The following is a 9,245-nucleotide window of genomic DNA, read 5'->3' as shown; positions in this document are numbered from 1 at the left end:
TCAAGGCAACCGTACAGCCAATAACTCTGCCTTAAATGTTCCTCCCGCTCCCGAGTATGGGATCAAGATTTCAACCAAATAATAATAATTAATTGTTGATTAGGTGATGTAATGGTGATGTACAAACGGTGACAAAACAAACATTCAATTCTCTTTATTGTCAATGGCATTTAAAGTTCAAACATTGAACTAAAAACAAAGATTAAACCTAACTTGTACATGGTTAGTTGCACTCCCTCTGGTGTTGTGGGTGTGGACTTCGTTTACAAGCCAACATAAATATATTGCTGCAGTGTTACGGTAGAATTTATAGCACCCTTCCTCAAATCCTTGTCTAAAGGCTGTGTGGTGTCACTTAGTAGCGTCTATCTATATCTGATATTATAGACATTTAATCATGTCCGTGTAATGTTTGTCATTTAGTTTATACATTAGTATTTATCTGACTTATTCCATTGTTTAGTTAAAGTTAAAGATGCATTATTTGTGTGAATATTATTAATTATTACAATAGTTTTTCCTCTACCCTTTTAAAGAGCCAATACAACTTTGTGTTGAATAATTTCAAATAGATTCATATTGGTTAAGCTATAGTTACCAATATTTAAGTTAAAATGATTTGTTGAATTAGCGGTCTCCCTCTCTATATTATATTCAGACTGTGCCATATATATGACATGACCCCCCAGCCCTCTCCAATGTTGTTATAACTATTTTAAATCACACGCATGTGAAGTGAGGGGCACAGTGAGAGCTTGCCGCAATTTGCAACTCTAGATTTTTTTAATAATGGGGTGAATCTAGAGTTGCAATACCCTCCATTGACTCCCCATTCATCTTTTTTGGTTTGTGATCTGCTTGTCTTAAACGACGTTAAAATCACCAACATTGCAGCTGTAGTACAAGCTTGAATTATCCTCTTTCAATCTGCCGAGCTTGTTTTTCATAAAAATCCACATGTTATGAGATACTTTCTGTCAAGACATCCTCTGTGCAGGTGATTATTTATAAGTGCTGGAGTTTGGAAGCACTCGTCGTACGTCACTGAACGGCCCTGCATTCCACCTGTTTCAAATTTGCACATAATGCAGGAGGCAGCAGCGCGACCCGTTAATAAAAACTAGTGCTTCCAAACTGCAACACAACAGAAAAATAATCACTTAGTCTTGACAGAAAGTATCTCATAAAATGTCTACGGTGGATTTTTATGAAAAACAAGCTCGGCAGACCTCAGCCTAGCACCTTACCCTTTTCATATTTATGTTCACTATGTTGTTTTTATACTGTGCTGAATAAATAAATACAAATACAAATACGACAGCAGACAACAGCCTAAGTACAAATATAATTTATGAAAAGCTACTACAGTGAAGTCTGTTCACAGAAGTTGTCGTAGGCTATGGGGATTATCTGACGAGGTACCATTTGGGTGGGCAAAACCTTACATATACTAAATAATACTAAATTGTTTATAGGGTCAATATAAGTAAAATAATATAGCCTTTCCACAGGAGTATCTTTTTATATTTTTCCAAAAAGAATACAAACAGCCAATAGAATAATTACAAAGTTATCCCCCTCACTGGGGAAAATTCCGGGAGGAAAAACGGGCAAGCTGAGTTGTCCAGTATTCTTAGGCAGGGCTGACTTAATTGATTGATGCATACAAAATGATGAGTAATCTGTAAGAGTCGTGTCAAGGTGTTTTAGCAAGATTTCCCCCCAGATTAAATGCTATTATGTTTCTGTTACTGAAAGATAACTGACTAACTGTAATAATCTTGGTCATTTTGTTTCTTCCGCACCCAGTATCATGTCAGTGTCATGGTCAGTGTCATGGTCGGTGTCATGTCAGTGTCATGGTCAGTGTCATGTCAGTGTCATGGTCAGTGTCATGGTCAGTGTCATGTCAGTGTCATGGTCAGTGTCATGGTCAGTATCATGGTCAGTGTCATGTCAGTATCATGGTCAGTATCATGGTCAGTGTCATGGTCAGTGTCATGGTCAGTGTCATGTCAGTGTCATGGTCAGTGTCATGGTCAGTGTCATGTCAGTGTCATGGTCAGTATCATGGTCAGTGTCATGGTCAGTGTCATGTCAGTGTCATGGTCAGTGTCATGTCAGTATCATGGTCAGTGTCATGGTCAGTGTCATGTCAGTGTCATGGTCAGTGTCATGGTCAGTATCATGGTCAGTATCATGGTCAGTGTCATGTCAGTGTCATGGTCAGTGTCATGTCAGTATCATGGTCAGTGTCATGGTCAGTGTCATGTCAGTGTCATGGTCAGTGTCATGGTCGGTGTCATGTCAGTGTCATGGTCGGTGTCATGTCAGTGTCATGGTCAGTATCATGTCAGTGTCATGGTCAGTGTCATGTCAGTGTCATGGTCAGTGTCATGTCAGTATCATGGTCAGTGTCATGGTCAGTGTCATGTCAGTGTCATGGTCAGTATCATGGTCAGTATCATGGTCAGTGTCATGTCAGTGTCATGGTCAGTGTCATGTCAGTATCATGGTCAGTGTCATGGTCGGTGTCATGGTCAGTATCATGTCAGTGTCATGGTCGGTGTCATGGTCAGTATCATGTCAGTGTCATGGTCGGTGTCATGTCAGTGTCATGGTCGGTGTCATGTCAGTGTCATGGTCAGTATCATGTCAGTATCATGGTCAGTGTCATGGTCGGTGTCATGGTCAGTATCATGTCAGTATCATGGTCAGTGTCATGGTCGGTGTCATGGTCAGTATCATGTCAGTGTCATGGTCGTTGTCATGTCAATGTCATGGTCAGTATCATGTCAGTATCATGGTCAGTGTCATGGTCAGTATCATGTCAGTATCATGTCAGTGTCATGGTCAGTATCATGTCAGTATCATGTCAGTATCATGGTCAGTATCATGTCAGTGTCATGGTCAGTATCATGTCAGTATCATGTCAGTATCATGGTCAGTATCATGTCAGTGTCATGGTCAGTGTCATGTCAGTATCATGGCAGGTATCATGCCAGTGTCATGTCAGTATCATGGTCAGTATCATGTCAGTGTCATGGTCAGTGTCAGTGTCATGTCAGTATCATGGTCAGTGTCATGGTCAGTATCATGTCAGTGTCATGGTCAGTGTCAGTGTCATGTCAGTATCATGGTCAGTATCATGTCAGTATCATGGTCAGTGTCATGGTCAGTATCATGGTCAGTGTCATGTCAGTATCATGGTCAGTATCATGTCAGTGTCATGGTCAGTATCATGTCAGTGTCAAGGTCAGTGTCATGTCAGTATCATGGCTAAAATGTAATGAAAACTCAATCAGCTCATATATTATAAAGACATTATTGCATTATGAAGTTTTATTACAGTATGAGTCGCCTATGTGGAGGTTCTTAATGTAACACATTATTACATTATAGAAAAATCTATTAAGTTATGTGCTCGTCTTTTAATTAAATTATGAGCTGATTATTACATTATAAGTTGCTACACACCCCTTAAAAAATTGCCTTGAAAATACATTTAAGATTTGTGGACTGTCGGAATGGTGGGACTAAAATGTGTCGGAATGGGGGGATGTCGGAATGGCAACATGTCGGAATGGGGGCATGTCGGAATGGGGGGATGTCGGAATGGCAACATGTCGGAATGGGGGCATGTCGGAATGGGGGGATGTCGGAATGGCAGCATGTAGGAATGGGGATGCACCCCTCTGTGGCACTGCAAAGTAACCTTTTGTTGTTGTTGTCCCCCCTTGTGTGCTGCCCCCTGTGGTTCATCAGTTCCTCAGTCTTTGCCCCAGTGGGGCAGTGTGCTGCCCCCTGTGGTTCATCAGTTCCTCAGTCTTTGCCCCAGTGGGGCAGTGTGCTGCCCCCTGTGGTTCATCAGTTCCTCAGTCTTTGCCCCAGTGGGGCAGTGTGCTGCCCCCTGTGGTTCATCAGTTCCTCACTCTTTGCCCCAGTGGGGCAGTGTGCTGCCCCCTGTGGTTCATCAGTTCCTCACTCTTTGCCCCAGTGGTCGTTTGTGTTTGTGTTCTCCCTCTGGGTCAGTGCTGATCATTTACCATCCATTCATACAGTGTCACAGTGTTGTTCCGGCCCGGGTCGAGGAGACCTGCCAAATGTTCCATTGTTCCCTCTCTGGGGCCCGGCAGAGAGCTCAGTGCTGCCATGGGCCAATAAAGGCCTCCATCCTAAAGGATGTGATGCTGAATCCAGTTCTGACGTTCTGTGGTATGGGTTGTATTGTTGCTGGGGTCATGTCTCTACGTATGTGCTGGAGAGAATCACTCTTCTGACGTGATGAAGGTGAAGTTAAGGACGTGAAGGTCAGAGCGAGGCTATGGTTCTTGTTCCAACAGTTGAACCCATACAGAGCGTCGCCCCCTTTCATGACGACGCCATGACGATCCCAATGCATTTTCCCCATAGACATTTCAAAAGGTATTTTTTTGAAGACCTTTTAAGCGTCGTATACGAAGCCAACTCGAGTCGTGACAAATCATGACAACAAACACAATATTTTGGACCAAACAAATAATTACAAAGAAGAAAAACAACAAAAAGAAGTGTTGTAACCTGCCGTTTTCTTCTACTTTCTAATTATTTGTTTGGCCCAAAACATTGTGTTTGTTGTCATGATTTGTCACGACAAGAGTTGTCTTTGTCCGCGGCGTAAACGTCTTTAAATAAAGAGTTGTCTTTGTCCGCGGCGTAAACGTCTTTAAATAAAGAGTTGTCTTTGTCCGCGGCGTAAACGTCTTCATGTAAATACTTTCTGAAAAGTCTATGAGGAAAATGAACGGGGATTTATTTTCCGGGTCTCTCGAGGCTGCAACGCTCTATAGCCTCCCTATTCTGCATGGGGCAAACATTCAGGGACATTAGCAGATGTACAAACAACAAACAAACAAACATTCAGGGAAATTAGCAGATGTACAAACAACAAACAAACAAACATTCAGGGGAATTAGCAGATGTACAAACATTCATACAAACATGTACAAACATTCAGGGAAATTAGCAGATGTACAAGCTAACAAACATTCAGGGAAATTAGCAGATGTACAAACATTCATACAAACATGTACAAACATTCAGGGGAATTAGCAGATGTACAAACATTCATACAAACATGTACAAACATTCAGGGGAATTAGCAGATGTACAAACAACAAACAAACAAACATTCAGGGAAATTAGCAGATGTACAAGCTAACAAACATTCAGGGACATTAGCAGATGTACAAACATTCAGGGAAAGTAGCAGATGTACAAACAACAAACAAACAAACATTCAGGGAAATTAGCAGATGTACAAACATTCATACAAACATGTACAAACATTCAGGGAAATTAGCAGATGTACAAGCTAACAAACATTCAGGGAAATTAGCAGATGTACAAGCTAACAAACATTCAGGGAAATTAGCAGATGTACAAGCTTGCGTGTCGACTAAAAAGGGAAACTGCAGTCGAATGCAATCAGTACTGTGTATCAGCTAACCTGATGGAAGATTGGATAAAGTAAGAGAATGGAATAAGGGTAACCGTGGAATAGGAATGGATGCCTGGGCTTGATGTACCTGTTGCACATAGTATGGTGTATTAGGCCTACGCGGCTATACATTGGCCATCATTAGTGTTCTTTCGTCTTTTTATTGTAGAAAATCCTGTTTTCATTCTTCATTAGGAATGCACCCATGTATTTGCCACATGTCGATATCAGCCGATATTTGCCGTTATCGGTCAATGTCTGCAAATAATACTGACATTAACCGATATTTATCTGTTGTTGATAGGCATGCATTTTGCGTTGGATGTTGGTGTGCTAGTTATCTGCAGCCTACCAAACTGTAGAGATTCATTTTGCGTTGGATGTTGGTGTGCTAGTTATCTGCAGCCTACCAAACTGTAGAGATTAATTTTGCGTTGGATGTTGGTGTGCTAGTTATCTGCAGCCTACCAAACTGTATAGATTCATTGTGCGTTGGATGTTGGTGTGCTAGTTATCTGCAGCCTACCAAACTGTAGAGATTCATTGTGCGTTGGATGTTGGTGTGCTAGTTATCTGCAGCCTACCAAACTGTATAGATTCATTTTGCGTTGGATGTTGGTGTGCTAGTTATCTGCAGCCTACCAAACTGTATAGATTAATTTTGCGTTGGATGTTGGTGTGCTAGTTATCTGCAGCCTACCAAACTGTAGAGATTCATTTTGCGTTGGATGTTGGTGTGCTAGTTATCTGCAGCCTACCAAACTGTAGAGATTCATTTGGCGTTGGATGTTGGTGTGCTAGTTATCTGCAGCCTACCAAACTGTATAGATTCTGAACCCTTATTTCTTGTATTGAAGATGTATTTGTTTCCATAGCACAAAAGGGAGAAATAAAAACAACAAAAACTAAATAAACTAAATCTGTATCGGTATCGGCTAAATTGTTATTTTAAACATCGCTATGGGCGAAGAATTTCCATATGGGTGCATCCGATATTCTTCATTATTGGTCACCTGATTCTGTTGTGATTTCTGAACCTACGGTACACTGCAGTGTGAATGGAGAAACCTTTACACTCAATTGTCAAATCAAAACAAAGTGGGTGACATTCGTCATTTTGTCTTTACTTTGTCATACCAGATTATGAGTTATAGTTGGGTCATCTGAAGAAGTTCCGTGACCGTGGAGAGCAAACCTTTGTTTCGCAATGGATTTGTCATCTATGAAGGTATATAAAAAAAACTTCGCAAAAAGGTGGGGAAAATCTTTGAGAGCCCCAAATTCAAAATGGCAGCCCTCAGCCATACTAAAAATTTACTTTTCAATGGTTTGGCCTACAATGCTGCACAGTACATGATTTCTTACATTAATTGGGTCAGGGAATTCATAATTGATGTCATTTTATTGATTTGACCAATTTTACGCCTTCAAATTCAAGATGGCTGCCGATTTTTTGCTCCAAAAGGTCAATTTTTCAAAATCGTCAGAAACACTTTATTTTAGGCTTGAATGAAAGATATTCTCATGTTGAGTTAAGTTATGAACAGTACAATTACTAGTAGCCCTACACAGGGGAGAGGCAAGCTGACATGGTCACCCCGGTTCACTTCGATAATGTCATTAGCCCTGGCTGCAGTTTCCACCAGTTGTCCACACTCTGCAGTGGTCATTGACATTTTTTTTTCTAAAAAAGGCTCCATGCTAAAGAGAGGTCATTTGACTGTTCTTTGTCTGACCTCTCGCCCTCGACCTGTCCGGTTGTCCGGAGTCACCTCCTACCGGCATAGCTCTCAGAGTTCAATGAGGTACACAAGCTCCCTTACCACGACAAGGTGAACAGTCACAAGGGAAACAAACAAAGGAAATAAGGGTGAAGGCAGAGAAAACTGACCTATAACTGGCCTATAAAGCAATCAAAGGTATGGCTCCTCCATACCTAAGGCATGATCCGGCCCTACAACCCTTCCCACTCGCTCAGATCAGCTGGAATTACTCTTCATCTGAATCTGTTGATTCTCCACACTGACTGCTCTCTTCATCACCACTACTCTCATCTGAACAGACATGAGGTGTGAGCTGCTGGGGCAAGGGTGGAAGGGTGTGACGCACTGGCCGGCACTTCCCATTCACTAGTTCCCAGCCGTGACCAATGGGAGAAGGATGCTCTTGCAGGTTGTAATGGAGCTGATAATACGTTAGGTAGTTTGTCCTTTTCAAGTGAAGATCCAAAGAGTCCTCATCAGGTGGGAGACGGATTGTACACTTTTTTTCAGTTTGTGCCACTTGGAAGCCCTGGCCTGCCCACAACTGACATTTTGACTCTCAGCGTAAATGATGGAGAGGACAAATGCCTTCATATCTGCTCTGACTCCATCATTTAAGTTCAGACTCTGACCCACTCGTCCCAGGAGCTCTCTTGACTCAGGATCAATAATCACCTTCTCCAACACCTTCTTCTTCCCATGCCCATAAAAGCCTGATATGTGGTCACTGCCAGTGATCACATGGAGAGCTACGATGATGTCTGCAACCTCTTCTGAGAGCATGGCACGGCAGTTGATTAATCCATGCTTGCGCTTGATCAGCAAATCACCTCTGACCTGCTGTGATACATAAGCTGCTTGGACATACACATCTGTGTCCTCGCAGTCCAATACCACAGGTCCAGTGTAGTTAGTCGTCCTAACTTTTGCATATGCAGACAGTAGCATTGTATCTGCCTCTGGATGCTTGAAGACATAGTCCCCATTAGCCATGCCAGTGCTCAGGTTAATTGATGTTTCTCCCTCACAGTATATGACATCAACAGCAGACATCTGACCAACTTGTGATTTCAGGTGTTCCTTCACAAGCTTCTGAAGTCTGACCTTGTTCCCTGAATTGACCATGAAGTTGTTAAACTCATGAGCACCTGGGAACCTGTCTTCGGGCTTGGGGAAAACATTTAGGAATTTATGTTTTGCTCCCCGTCGATCATGCTCATCATCCTTGATGCTGAAGGGGAGGTCATACTTGTCATTAACGAGGATGATGAGGTTTGCTTTGGCGTGGCGTGAGAAGATAATACTAGAGATTTTTCTTAAGTAGTCACTCCAGCGGTACTCCGAGCCATCCCGCTTCCTAGCTTCACGGTCTGCAGGTGTGGGGGTGGCAAGCCGCCAGATCAGCCCCATGTCGAGATGGCAAATGTGATCTTGTGGTTCGTCAGTAACTGGGTCTAGCTTGAAGAGCTCCAACAACTTGCTCTTCACAGTCTTGCGCATTGACCCATCTACATTGTAGAGTTAAAGGCACTCCTCAGACACTCTTCCCTCAAGGGCTGACTCAAGTTGGATCATGCCTGATCCCTCTGCAAGGTCCAATAGGGCTGCAAGCCCCAATCTCTCCATATGGGCCACCTTCATAAGAGAACCAGACGGCGCAGAGATCATTTCCCCAGCAAAATTACGCCTCTTATTTCTGTGGATGGTTGCAGTAAGAGGCTTGATCTTTGTGAAAACTCGCTCTTGTAAGAAGGTTTCAACCTGAGCTTTGCCATCTGGAAGTGCTGTCTTGAGGTCATGCACTAACTCGGGTGAGGCAACTAGGCCGGATTGTAGTGACCTAAGAGTAGGTGAAGATATGTCAAAAGGCTCGGCTTCAAAATCCTTCATGCATGCCTGCAGGTCTTGAACTGCCTGCTCATCCTTCTTCATCCTCGCTGGCTGGCATTCAACATGCTTCCTATGACGACGCTGGCACTTGAGACTCCGCTTCACAGTAGACT

The sequence above is a fragment of the Protomyctophum parallelum genome (genome assembly GCF_964188405.1).
Source record: "Protomyctophum parallelum genome assembly, chromosome: 6".
Classification (NCBI taxonomy): domain Eukaryota; kingdom Metazoa; phylum Chordata; class Actinopteri; order Myctophiformes; family Myctophidae; genus Protomyctophum; species Protomyctophum parallelum.
This window is presented reverse-complemented; position numbering follows the sequence as displayed.